This window comes from Pleurodeles waltl, chromosome 4_1, assembly GCF_031143425.1.
Source record: "Pleurodeles waltl isolate 20211129_DDA chromosome 4_1, aPleWal1.hap1.20221129, whole genome shotgun sequence".
Lineage (NCBI taxonomy): Eukaryota > Metazoa > Chordata > Amphibia > Caudata > Salamandridae > Pleurodeles > Pleurodeles waltl.
In genome coordinates, this window is record NC_090442.1 from 594,599,485 (window position 1) to 594,614,568 (window position 15,084).

Here is a 15,084-nt window from a genome sequence, read left to right on the forward strand (position 1 = left end):
ACAGTAAAATGGTAAACTTTGTAAAGAAAAGTGGTTTCACACAAAAAAGGTAGTTTTACGTATTTTTCAAGAATAATGATGTTGGAACGGAAAAGTTGTCTGCATGGTAATGGACATGCACCCCTGTGAGTGGTACAGTAATGAAGGATATAGTGCTGTACAGTGTGTGCATTTTAAAAGCCTGTACTGGGTGTAAGTGTGCATGTTAGTGGTACAATAATGAAGGATCCAGTACTATGCAGTGAGTGTATGTTAAATGCATCTGCTGGTTGTATGTGTGCCTATGAAGGTACAACACATGGCAGACTATGGGTTTCATTTTGAGTGTGATGACGCAGAAATGAAGGTTTTACATTTATTAACGCATAAACGTAGTGCCGCAATAATCGAGTGTGACTTTAATCGAACTAATAAAGATTGTACGGGGACAAAATGTGCCCTCAGAGTAGTTTGCCATCATTTATAAGCGTGCTTTATATAACGTGATGTATTAGAAATGTATTAATCTGACATAATCGTAAACGTGTGCTATGATTTGCTTGTTTTAAAGTTTTAGTTTGACATAACTTTAGTGGAGGCTTCGGCCTAGTTGCCTTGTCTCCCGACTTAGATGCTCATATTTTTCCACTGTGCTAAATAAACGTGTATTCTTGCTTGAAGCTGTATTTTTCCAGTAAGATCGGTTCACATGCTTATCTTAAGGTTTCGTGCCAGCCTGGCATCTTCTCTTCTTGCTCCAAGGTCAATCTGCAGGTGCGGACAATGGAAGCTCTGAAAGTGAGCTAATTGGTAAAATATGTTGCAACTTACGTACCCGACTCCAAGGATAATGTATGCTTAAGTAGAAGCTTGTAAACTGTTGTTTTTGATTGGACAATTTGAAGCTAACCTATGAACCCTCCAATGGAAGACCCTACTGGATTTGAACTGTAGTCTATAAAAATCAGGTGCACAAGAAGAAAGGAGCCATTACAGCCATTATCCGTCATTTTGCCATCTTCCGTGATGCCAATTGATGTTCGACGCCATTTTGAATGAGACTTTGATGCTTTCTCTAATCGAGAGAAAGAGACTTTTAATTAATTTTCACCCTAGAGACTTTAACTTTGATTAATCCCTTTGCATGAAGTAGTAGTTTTAACTTGCCGCTGTGAGGCAATTGCCCCGTCCACCCTACCCTTTGCCCCCGTCCTATGCTGATCGAATCCGGTACCTGTGAGACGAAGACTACCTTGAATGCTGATTGGATTTGGTAAATATGAAAGGAAAAATGTACAATTGCATTGTGTTTTCTTGTTAGGTAACCAACTGCTGATTTTTGATAAGAGCCCAAGTTAGTAGTTTTTCAAAATTAATGTTGCTAAATTGTTTTGCATGAAGTCCCACATGCTGATGCTAATTTGAGGTTAGATGAGGATTCATTGTTGCACGATGCAATTTGAGACCTTGTTATGCTGACTAATGTATGCAATTAGCTCATTACAGATTATTGTTTTAGTAGTTTGCGTTGCCATTATAGAAGGCATTATTATTCAAATGTTGCATAGATTGCATCTATTCCGTCGATATGGACAGCTATTAATGTTCATTTACATTTATCATTTGGTGTTGAGACACATTTACATTGTGCTAGCTTTGTTAATATAGGGAAATAAATTCACTAACTTTGCATAAAACTGGTGTGGTTATTCGCGGCCGAAAGGTCACGGTTTCGCCGAAATTATGTCTGGATTAATTGTGAAGTGTTATGTTGTTCGTGGTATTGCTTATGTTCGATATTGATTATTTGATTTGATTAAAAGTTGAGTTTCTCTCGGGTAAGGAGAGCCCCACTTGGTCAAAAGATTCATCGACCCCAGAGCGTCCAAATACAGGTAAATTATTAGGTCGGAACGCTCTATCAGTAGATGGTAGCAGAGGACGGTTTAGCCCTTTGGGACCCCTACTCGAGAGGTACATGGTGTTAGATTAGCGGTTTCGCCCTTTGAGAGCTCGCTCAAGAGGTTGAATTAGATTTTCTTGGGTTAAACAGATTGAGAGAATGATGATGCCCTAAGTCCCCCGCGACTTTCCCGGGATCTCGGAGCTTGCGAATGGAGGGAATGGAGGTGTGAAATCGGCGTTGGCAGTACTAGTGACGATATGAGTGAAGTTAGGGTTTTGCGCTTGCACAGCTTATTGCCGCAGATTGTTTGAGAAGGTTGCGAGGATTTTAGAAAATAGCGGAGGTGCGGCTCCGAGTGTGAGAGTAGGGAAGTCGTCGAACTTCATGTGAGTGTGGCGCTTTGTGCGGAAAAAGGTCCACGTGGTTGTTGTTGTTGGGACGGGCCCTGCGAGGTCAAGAGACTCCGGAGTATGTTGAAAAGTGTATGAGACACTTGTTTTATGTTGTGGTCTGGTCGGTTTAATAGGTTGATCGGGCGTGGTCAACGAGTCGGTACGTGTGTTAAGGGAGTGAAAGAAACTTCGACTTCGGGCTTTGACAAATTCTAAGTGCACTAGAATAGATCATTGACAAGTTGAGAGCAGAGTCTGCGGGTCAGATTTGCTTGCGAAAGTGGGGACCGAGAAAGATGGAATAACTGCCGAGGCTAGCGAAAAATCCCTAAGGTCCTAAAGCGATTGTGTTACCCTTCCTGTAGTAAACCGACAGATCAGTTTTATTATTATTTGGTTGCTCGCGATACATGCCAAGTTGTTACGAGAGGAGCTGAGTGAAGGAGGACAAGCCGCGAGGCTTTGTCAGCTGCAGTGTGTGTGAGTGTGACGTCACTAGGAGCCGCGCTGGGATAGGTTGGTTGGAGAGAAGGGTTGCGCACGGATTGGACGCAATCCGTGGGGCTCGACTGGAAGGGGAAAGGCAAGCGAAGAGTATTCCAGGAATTAAAGTCACTTATTGATTACAAACTTTGTGAAATAAAAGACGAGAAAATGAAATTTTTGAAAGCATTAAAGAGTGCGATGAAAGGGGAGGCTTACATTAAAGCGAGCGTAGGAGAGGAGACGCCACCCGAAGGTACACCAGCTTACATTGTAATGGAGGAAAGGGGGGTAGCTCCGTGCCTTTGGCTAAAGCAATGGCACAAGCTGACGGAAAAACATGGGAGCGTAGCGTTCCCGGTCCATGGGACATTCAATATAAGGATCCAGAGAATCTGAGATTTGCGATGTACGACATGAAGGTACCTCCAAGGCCAGCACAGTTTGAGGCTCTAGCGATTTGGGAGCTAATGGCTAGACAGCAACAGCAAAAGAAGTTCGAGACCAGGATAAGAAAGGTAGAAAAGACACTAGCGGACGCTAGGTGGGACAATGCACAGAAGGTGTGGAGGTCAGATGTATTGCAGGGGATAAAATTGTTTCCCGCAATTGCTGAGGAAGAAGAGGCGACAGGTAAGAAAGCTACTTGTAAAACAAATAAGAGGTGTTCCAAAGACAGAGAGGATGAGTCAGAGGATGAGGAGTTCATCACGCAATTGCTGAACGACCGTCCACCACCCTATGCAGAGAGTGAACAAGGTCCAAGTACCAGTTCTGCCCCTCCGGCACCGGTACAGAATAATGAAACTCTGAGTTCAGAAACGTCATCGGGATCTAAGGACCCGAGCTTGCTGTTCACCCCGCAGATACCGCAGGTTAGGAGAATATATCCAGATGTGCCTGTGTTGAAAACTGCAGAAATTTACCAGCCACAGGTCCCAAGGTACTACAGTAGTGACAACGGTACGGGAATGATTCCAGACCCAACTGTAATGGGAGTACAGAATGGTCGCAACCCATCATTGGCACAAGCTGAATCAACACAGCTTTTGATGCCTCCAAAGCAGATGCAGGGGGGGACCGCACATGCTCAAATGACGGGGAGTCAGACGGGCGTGCCGGCAATGATGACCCATAATGTGGGAATGAACATGCCTCAGAACCTGGGGAACGGACAGAACCCAGATGCGATATCCCTACCCATTACTGTAGGTCCACCGGTACCTTTGTACATTCAGCCTAACACAGGCATGAGCGGTCAAGGATCAGGGGTGCAGAGTCGGACGGAAAGGAGATACATAGAAAACACTCCAGAGACCACTCCGATAGTGGCTCAGCCAACTGGATCCGGATCCTTGATGGAGTTTAGTCCCATATGTGCTCAGTCAACAGTGGTGAGGTCGAGTCCCCCACTTATGATACCGCTAACCTCGAACACTGAAAAGCTGCCGCAACCATCAATGGCAATCGATGTGAATGCTACACTGATGGGGTTGAATGCGCAACAGCTTACACAGTGGTTCAATAGTCTGAATTCAACACAAAGCCCAGCCAGTGGGAAGGGAGAAGACTATTTGAATAGGGTCAGGTTGAACATGGAAGCAGGAGAGTTGGTGGAAGGGACCATGGGGGTGAATAGGTTAGAGTCCTACTCGGAAGAAGAGCTGAGGTATCTATGTCCCAGGATTACGAGAGAAGTGAACAAGGTACATAGAAGGTTGCAAGAAATAGCGGACAAAAACGGGGTGGAGATAGACAAGACAAAACACTTGAGCAGGAGCTATAGATTGGATTTCGGGACCACAGACTTTGAGCACATGAGGTCAGCAGGCATGAAAACGCACCTTAGAGAATTGCTGCAGAGTGCACAAGTGTGGAGGTGCTTAGACAAGTGGGAGAGCAGATGGGTAAAGAAAAAGGAAAAGAAGAAAGACAGTGCCCCAGAGAACAATGAGAAAAGACCACAGAGCAGTGATGCCATAACCATGTTACCAATGAGGGAAACAGCAGGGGGAAAATTAATACATGTACCGTGGCACAGAAGTGACATTCAGTCCTTTACGGACGATTTTCCCAAACTGAGAGAGAAGCCGATTGAATGGTATCAACAGACTGATAGGTTTGTGAAGCTTGCAAAATGTCTTTGGGAAGACCTGAACACCCTCTTTGAGATTGTGGTTCCGGCAGATTTGTGGGAAGACTGCAAAAGGGCTGTAGGTTGGCCGACGAGTGAACCAGAGAGAGACAGGGATACGGGTGCACCATCACCAATGGTAATGAGTTTGTACTATAAGGTGATTGAGCACTTGAAGACGAAGGTTGCCGCGAAAAATGTGGATTGGCAGAAGATTGATCGAACTGCCCAAGAGGCTAAAGAGTCGATTCATGCATACTATGAGAGGTTGTTGAAGGCGTTTAAGAACTACAGTGGCACGGAAACAATAGAGGCGAAGGACATGCTTCATTTTGTGTTCAGATTTGTGGAAGGGCTGAGACCAGAGATAAGTCAGATGATAAAGACGCATTTGATTTGTTGGCAGTCGAAACCGATTGATGAGGTGTTGACTTATGCGAAATACTGTAGCGATGAAATTGAAGTGAAGCAGAAAAGGTTGAAAGAGAAAGTGATGGTGATGCAGCTTAAAGCAGCTCAGACAGGTTTGCAAGGGTTGCAAGGGTTCCCGCAGCAGATGCCGCAGCTGCAGCCGCAGCCGCAGGGAAATATGGTGTTTCAGCCACAGGCGAGAGGCAGAGGCAGAGGAGGTTTTGGGAGTAATGGTCCGGATTTGAATACTGTTGTGATTCCGAATGGTGTGCAGGCAATGAAAAGGATGATGCCGTGTCACGTGTGCGGAATTGTCGGACATTGGAAACGCGAGTGCCCGATGGTGGTGCAGGAAGGTGCAGGTGTTGGTCAGCAAAACAATGATGTCAATGCATTCCAGACAATGAGGGGACCGAAAATGAGAGGTCCAAACCCAAATTTTCAGACCATAAATCAGCTGCAAGGTTTACAGCCCATGCAACCGCAACAAATGCAGATGCCCCGTATGCAGATGACGCAAATGCAGCCAATGCAACAGCAGTTTCCTATGGTACCTAATCAGCCAATGCAACTACCTTTGGCACCAATGAATCAGCAGCAAGCGATGGTTCCTCCACAGGTCTCGGGTCAGGTGATGAACACAAATGGCACAGTACAACAGTTCCCATTACACAGTGAGAATGGAATAAACGATGCATGGGAGAGTGAAAGTTCAGATGAGGAGGGAAATTGTGTGCTTGCATCATCCTTGGAAGTTGATCAAAAGGGTCCGTATGTGGTGGGAAGAGTCATGGGTCATCGTGTTTCATTCTTGGTTGACACAGGAGCTACACGCTCAACTGTTAGGAGCATTGAAGTACCATTTTTGCCACTCTCAGGGAGGACAGTTCAAGTGGTGGGAGTAGCAAATAGACACCTGACAAACCCAATCACAGATCCAGTACAAGTCCAAATTGGTAACTATCAAGGGTTACATAAATTTGTGGTATGTGACTCAAGCCCGATAGCACTGTTAGGGAGAGACCTATTGTGCAAATTGGGATGTTCGATTATGTGTTCGAACGATGGGATCAAAATTCAGACGAGCAGTGATGGGGAAGAAGAGGACAGTATAGAGGGGGATGAGATGGAAACTGTCAATGAAGAATATCCCCTGATTAAGCTTTTCCCGATGATAACTGAAGAAGATATTCCAGCTGAATTACGGGATACAGTCGGAAAAGAAGTGTGGGATATGACAGGGAAGGAGGTGGGATTGGTGAAGGGAGTGGAACCAGTGAAGGTGACCGTAAAACCTAATGTAACCTTTCCCCAGACCCCACAATACCATATGGCACAAGACACCCTCATGAAAGTCGCACAACTCATTGACGAGTTTGTAAAACAGGGAGTACTGAAAGAAGTGTTGAGCAGTCCATGTAATTCACCGATCATGGGACTAATAAAGCCGAGTGGAAAGGTCCGAATTGTGCAGGACTTGAGAAAAATAAATGATATCGTAGTTAAATGCTGCCCGGTAGTACCGAATCCAGCTGTGATAATGTTTCAAATCCCTTGCGATGCTGAGTGGTTCTCAGTCATCGACTTGTCACAAGCATTCTTTTCGGTGCCTCTTCATGAGGACAGCCAATTTCTCTTCTGTTTTAAATTCTTAGACAGAGTTTACAGTTGGTGTCGAATTCCTCAAGGGTTTTCTGAGTCACCGTCAATCTTCAATCAGATCCTAAAGAAAGACTTGGAAGAGTTAGCTTTGCCATTTGGGTCAACCCTAGTCCAGTACATTGACGACTTACTGGTTGCATCTAAGGCAGAAAGTGACTGCACAGCCGACACCATTGCCCTGTTGAATCACTTGGGAAGGAATGGACACAAGGTGTCCCCTTCAAAATTGCAGTTCTGTCAGAAGAAAGTGAAATACTTGGGTCATCAAATAGAGAAAGGGTCACGGAGAATAATGAAGGAAAGAATAACCAGTGTACTTCAAATGAGTCCACCCAAAACGAGGAGGGAGGTGAGGAAGTTTTTGGGGATGGTGAGCTACTGTCGCCAGTGGATCCCCAACTTCTCAGCTCTAGCAAAGCCTTTACTGAAACTGACCCAGAAGGATGCATTGGATGAAATTGAGCTGAAAGGAGATGAAATGGATGCTTTTATTGAATTGAAAGAATGCATGTGCAGGGCTCCAGCTTTAGGTATGCCTGATTACACAAAACCTTTTACATTGTTTTGCCATGAGCGTGATGCATGTTCTCTGTCTGTCTTGACCCAAGCCCATGGTGGCATAAACAGACCAGTAGCGTATTTTTCAGCTACTTTGGATCCGGTCGCAGCAGCACTGCCTGGGTGTTTGCGCGCCGTAGCAGCAGTTGGTATCAGCCTCACTCAGAGTGAAGGAATAGTGATGGGACATCCAGTAACAGTCATGGTCCCTCACTCGGTTTAAATACTTTTGACCCGCTCCCGAACGCAACACATGACTGGAGCAAGACTCACAAGGTATGAAACAATAATTTTGGGCTCACCGAATGTGCAGCTGAAAAGGTGCACTACGTTGAATCCAGCAACTTTGCTTCCAGGTGAAAATGCTGAAATTGAGAACGCTGAAGATGTCGAGCACGACTGTCTTCAGGTGACTGAATTTTGCACAAAACCCCGACCTGACATCAAGGATACTAAGCTTGATGAAAATTACCAAATTGTTTTTGTTGATGGGTCATGTTTAAGAGATGCATTGGGGATATTGAAAGCAGGATATGCTGTATGTACTGTCGCAGGTGTCTTGGAAGCGTCCTGGCTTCAAGGAGTCTATTCTGCACAAGTAGCAGAGCTTGTAGCTCTTACAAGAGCATGCCAACTGTCTACATTGATGAAGGTTACCATTTATACTGATAGTCAGTATGGGTTTGGAATTGTGCACGATTTTGGGCAACTATGGTCACAGAGAGGTTTCCTGACCTCTTCAGGGTCACCAGTGAAAAATGGGGAGAGAATAAAAGAATTGTTACACGCCATTCAAATGCCAGCCGAAATTGCAGTGGTAAAGTGTAGTGCTCATACCAAGGGACAGGACTATGTTTCCCTGGGAAATGCATATGCGGATCAAGTTGCAAGATTTTGTGCCTTGAACTGTATATTGCTCAGGGATGAATGGAATCTGATAAGTGAGCCAGAACTCGAGCCAGCTGAAGCATTTGCCTTAAAGGTCATAGATACAATGGATGAACTAAAAGCATTACAGAATAGCGTCAGGGAGGATGAAAGAGATTCCTGGATAAAGTCACAATGCACAAAGAGACCAGATGAGCTGTGGGTTTCGAATGAGGGAAAATTTGTCTTACCGAATAGTCTCTTATCGCAGCTAGCGCGGTTCTATCATGGGCAGGCTCACCTGGGGAGAGATGCCATGATAAGATTGTTCAAAACTGATTGGTTTAACCCAAGATTCCGTCAAGTTGCAGAAGCAGTTTGCCATCGATGTGTCACTTGCCAGCAGATGAACCCAGGAAAGGGAACGGTTGTAAACATGGGCCACATTGGTAGGGCAGGTGGCCCGTTCAGCAGGATGCAAATGGACTTTATTGAGATGCCTGTGCATGGAGGTCTGAAGTATGTGTTGGTGATTGTGTGCATTTTTAGTCACTGGATTGAAGCATACCCTACACGTAGGAATGACAGCCTTACAGTTGCAAAACTATTGCTGAGGGAGTTAATACCACGTTTCGGATTCCCGATCTCTTTAGAATCAGATAGGGGAAGTCACTTCAATAACGAGGTGATAAAGTTACTTTGCGCAGCGCTGAACATTGAGCAAAAACTACATTGCAGCTATCGCCCTGAAGCATCAGGACTGGTGGAACAAATGAATGGTACACTGAAATCCAGAATGGCGAAAATATGTGCATCGACAAATTTAAAATGGCCCGACGCATTGCCTTTGGTGTTAATGTCAATGAGAAACACCCCTGACAGAAAGACTGGATTGTCCCCGCACGAAATTCTCATGGGCAGGGCTATGAGACTTCCTGCAGTTCCCGCAAACGCGCTTTTGAATATTACAGATGATATGGTGTTAGACTACTGCAAAGGTCTGGCTGACGTGGTTCGCTCTTTCTCTCACCAGGTGGAAGCAACCACCTTGCCACCGATCCAAGGTCCAGGACACACACTGAAAGCAGGTGACTGGGTCGTGATAAAGAAGCACGTGAGGAAGTCGTGTCTGGAACCCCGTTGGAAAGGCCCTTTCCAAGTGATACTGACGACAACTACCGCTGTGAAGTGTGCGGGAGTTCCCAACTGGATTCACGCCAGTCACACAAAGAAAGTGTTGTGTCCCACAGAAGAGGAAGTTGAAGCGCTGAAACTGCCAGTATCTGATAACAAAGCGCCGAACGCTGAGGTAGAGCGAAACAGAACTGGAAGCGAACAGGCAGAAACAGAGGAGAGAGAGATATTCTCTGAGGACGAAGCAACTGACTCACTTGGGGAAGACCAAGGAGAAAGTTCAGACAGCGACAGAGCAGCTGAAGGTAGTAAAGAGCCTGAAGCAGCTGAAAGTGACAAAGAGCCTGACGAGAGTAGCGGTGATAACGGGCTCGAAAGGGGTGAAAAGGCAGGAGAGCCTGATCAGAGGAGGGCTTTCCCAGAAGCAGACGATAGAGAAAAAGGTGGAAAGGCAGGAGAGCCTGATCAGAAGAGGGCTTTCCCAGAAGTAGACGGTACAGGAAAAGAAAAAGAAAACGTGACTGATTCCCCAGAAGAAGGGGACAAGGAAAAACAGAACGAAACTGTTCAGTCTTCTTCAGAAGAGAGCGCAGGTCCATCAAGTGGACACAGTGCAAAGAAAAGACCGAGCATATCACCAGCAAAACTGAGAACTAGAGAAAAGTCGAATGACAGTGAAGGGCCGAAAGTGAAAGAGAAAAGAAAGGAAGTGTCTGTCGTGGTACCAACCTCAAGTGAAGAAAAGGATTTGACCAAAGAGGAAAGTACCAGTGAGGCAGAATCAAAGAGAGAGGCAAAACTGAAAAGGAAAAGAATACCAAACAGGAGGTATTCCGGTCCAGAATGGGCATATGCAGTCAATGACGATTGGGCTGACGAATTTGTATCTCTTAGCCTCGAGAACGAAGAAGAAGAGATACCAATAGAAAAGAAAAGTTTCATAGACACTTTTGACTGAAGAGCTGGTAAATGACATTGCTTGCTATAATATAACTTGACACAACCAGCTGAGATATTGCTAAAACCGGATGAGACATTTGATAACCTGATTGACTCTTAAAACTGATTTGAGACGACGTTGCTGCTAACCGATAAGTGACTGGCCTCCTGAAGAAAACTGTGTGAACATTGCTCTCGTTCCGCTTTGTAACATATTGCTAAATAGTTTCTTTTATAAGTGTTTTCAGCTCTCTGATTCTATACAGATCATGACACAAAACGGTAGAGCGAAATATTGTAAATATGCGTGTATAGGCTTGATAATTGCATGTGTACTAATAATAATGGCAATAGTGCTTGGAATGCGTGGTAAGGGTGAGAATGAGAAAATAGATGCTTCTACTTTTGCTCCTGTTTCTCTCACTGAACTAACCGCATTGAAAAGACTAGAATTAGATGAGAGACATTTGCATGAGAAGAAGGAGCTTTCTTATAATGTTTTCTATCGCTTGCTAACAGAGTATGTTGAGACTATGGATGCGAAGGATTGTTATGTGTGCACACAGATCCCAACTTCGGTAACAGAAGGGGTGACTTATCATCACATGCCTCTTACGTATGGGATTACATGTAGCATAGTAACTTCTAGATTTTATGGTCAAACTAACATACAGTATTTTTATTCAAATTATGATGTTACCTTTGCATATGTTCCTATAATCACGCAACTAAGCCAGACTGCTAAAGATTGGGATGCTAAGCTAATGAGGGAATTTTTCGAGCCGATGCTACCTTTTGAAACAGCTCACGCCCATAGGGAAAACCTTACCTGCTCGCTCACTGCAATAGAAATAAGCTTTTTGGATCGCACAGATGATAGAAGGGCTCAAATGAATGCGAAATTAGAAAAGGAGCTACATAAGAGGACTTCAGTAGATAACTATGCTTTTGCCGCAATAAAGACACAAGGGAAAATAGCTTTAGATGCTTGGCTTGTAGGGAAATTTTGTATATATCGTGGTGAGTCTTATTATGATAACATTTTTGTGGGTGCGAGTGAATGCAAACATACGTTTATCTTTAAGGCCAAATGGACATTCATGCTGAACGGACTTGACCCTGTCATACCAGGTGTATATTACATTTGTGGGTACAATGCCTATTATCGTCTTCCAAAGGGATGGTGGGGGAGATGTTATTTGGGTATAGTGTTTCCAAAGGTTTATCAACTGGATGACATATCAATGATTCCAAAGACGCCTGGATCTCATCGTATCCAGAAAAGAGAGACCGCAGCTGCTGTGGTAGGAGATATATTTGCAGCCATGATTCCTTCATTGGGAGTTGTGTTGAATTCCATTAAAATAAGAAAGTTGTCTACTATAGTGGATAACATGCTGACAAAATTTTCAGGTGCTATGATCCTGATGGATGCTGAACTTGCAGCGGAAAGAGCTATGACTCTTCAAAACCGGCTTGCCTTAGACATTCTTTTAGCAAAGGATGGCGGCGTTTGCAAAATGCTTGGTGCGCGACACTGCTGTACTTATATTCCTGACAACAGTGTGAAAATTAAAACAATGCTTGCAAATTTGACAAAAGAGAGTGCAGACTTGAAGGAATTGAAAGAACCAGGAGTTTGGGAGAAGGTTGGAAAGGGAATTGCGTCAGTGGGAAGTTGGTTAGGTGGCATTTGGAATGGAATATTGCTGAAAATAATACAGGGAATTCTAATAGTGATAATTTGCATCTTTGGGATTTGGGGAATAAAAAGGGGAATAATAATGATCATGGAAAGAATTAAAAGAAGGAAGGAAGAGAAAATGATGAAAAGAATGGCAGAAGAATACAAGGCGAAAACAAGGGGAACTAAAAGGCAAAGAGAGCTGACAGAATTTTAATGGAATAAAATTTGTGGGAATGTTTTGTGTGATGACAAATAGTCATCAGAGGAGGGATTGATGACGCAGAAATGAAGGTTTTACATTTATTAACGCATAAACGTAGTGCTGCAATAATCGAGTGTGACTTTAATCGAACTAATAAAGATTGTACGGGGACAAAATGTGCCCTCAGAGTAGTTTGCCATCATTTATAAGCGTGCTTTATATAACGTGATGTATTAGAAATGTATTAATCTGACATAATCGTAAACGTGTGCTATGATTTGCTTGTTTTAAAGTTTTAGTTTGACATAACTTTAGTGGAGGCTTCGGCCTAGTTGCCTTGTCTCACGACTTAGATGCTCGTATTTTTCCACTGTGCTAAATAAACGTGTATTCTTGCTTGAAGCTGTATTTTTCCAGTAAGATCGGTTCACATGCTTATCTTAAGGTTTCGTGCCAGCCTGGCATCTTCTCTTCTTGTTCCAAGGTCAATCTGCAGGTGCGGACAATGGAAGCTCTGAAAGTGAGCTAATTGGTAAAATATGTTGCAACTTACGTACCCGACTCCAAGGATAATGTATGCTTAAGTAGAAGCTTGTAAACTGTTGTTTTTGATTGGACAATTTGAAGCTAACCTATGAACCCTCCAATGGAAGACCCTACTGGATTTGAACTGTAGTCTATAAAAATCAGGTGCACAAGAAGAAAGGAGCCATTACAGCCATTATCCGTCATTTTGCCATCTTCCGTGATGCCAATTGATGTTCGACGCCATTTTGAATGAGACTTTGATGCTTTCTCTAATCGAGAGAAAGAGACTTTTAATTAATTTTCACCCTAGAGACTTTAACTTTGATTAATCCCTTTGCATGAAGTAGTAGTTTTAACTTGCCGCTGTGAGGCAATTGCCCCGTCCACCCTACCCTTTGCCCCCGTCCTATGCTGATCGAATCCGGTACCTGTGAGACGAAGACTACCTTGAATGCTGATTGGATTTGGTAAATATGAAAGGAAAAATGTACAATTGCATTGTGTTTTCTTGTTAGGTAACCAACTGCTGATTTTTGATAAGAGCCCAAGTTAGTAGTTTTTCCAAATTAATGTTGCTAAATTGTTTTGCATGAAGTCCCACATGCTGATGCTAATTTGAGGTTAGATGAGGATTCATTGTTGCACGATGCAATTTGAGACCTTGTTATGCTGACTAATGTATGCAATTAGCTCATTACAGATTATTGTTTTAGTAGTTTGCGTTGCCATTATAGAAGGCATTATTATTCAAATGTTGCATAGATTGCATCTATTCCGTCGATATGGACAGCTATTAATGTTCATTTACATTTATCATTTGGTGTTGAGACACATTTACATTGTGCTAGCTTTGTTAATATAGGGAAATAAATTCACTAACTTTGCATAAAACTGGTGTGGTTATTCGCGGCCGAAAGGTCACGGTTTCGCCGAAATGATGTCTGGATTAATTGTGAAGTGTTATGTTGTTCGTGGTATTGCTTATGTTCGATATTGATTATTTGATTTGATTAAAAGTTGAGTTTCTCTCGGGTAAGGAGAGCCCCACTTGGTCAAAAGATTCGTCGACCCCAGAGCGTCCAAATACAGGTAAATTATTAGGTCGGAACGCTCTATCAAGTGACCCCGGCCTGCATGGTGAAACAATGGGAGAGGAGGTAGCGGAATCAACCAGACAGATTTGTGTATTGCTGCTTTCTTGTAAGCTGGGTGGCCCACTGAAGAGGGGAGAGTGAGGCTTCCTCTGTACACTTCAAAGGATGCTCTTTCATTCAAGGAGAGGTCACAAGGAAGAGGTCTGGGGACATCTGAGGAAGGAGATGGGGCTGATAGGGGAATCATAAAGAGTAGGGCTCAGCCATGAACTAACCTTTTGATATACACATCACTGTGGCTGACTCCCAGGTGTGAACTCTAGTCATTCCCGTGGGCTGTGTCGGGGGGCTATCAGCTTTGGAGACGCTTTTGCTGTAACAGACTGCTTTCATGAGGAAGAGAGGGAAGAGGAGTGGGCACTAGAAAAGAATCATACCCCCAACATATGCCTCAAAGACCTAAGGTCTAATTTAGAACTCAGTGGATGGATTACTCTGTCAGAATGGTGACGGATATCTCATCTGCTGAAATCTAAATCCCAATGGACATAATGGGATTTCGATTTCAGCAGACCAGATATCTGTCACCGTTGTGATGGAGTAACCTGTTCGATGAGTTCAAAATCAGGCACTTAGACTCTAAAACACATTTGGTGTCTGCAAATGGACTATAAGAGGGGGAGCTTGACACCCCAAAAATTGTCAACTGCCAAGCAACATTACAGGCTGTATGAGGAGGAGAAGACCTTTTAGACTTCAGCCTTTGACCAGAACTGGGGGACAAGGCCTGATAGTCTGCCTGCTGGTTGAGGGAACATGACACAGGGAATCAAAGACCACTTGCCGTGGAGCCTCGAGCACCATCACCAGCCTGCTTGCCAAGACCAGTGTTCCCTATGAGGGAGAGGAGGGCATGAGGTCCAATGGGGAGCCCTGTTGAATCAACTCCCTTTGCAAAATGTGAGGCAATGGCTGCTGCACTGATTGGGTCGTTGCCTGTGTATAGGATGAAGGTGATGGCCTTCATATGCCAGAAAAGGACCACAGTGATTTGAGACATGTGCATCGCTGAGCTGATCAGGCCACAGCCCATGTGGAGTGAGGAGCC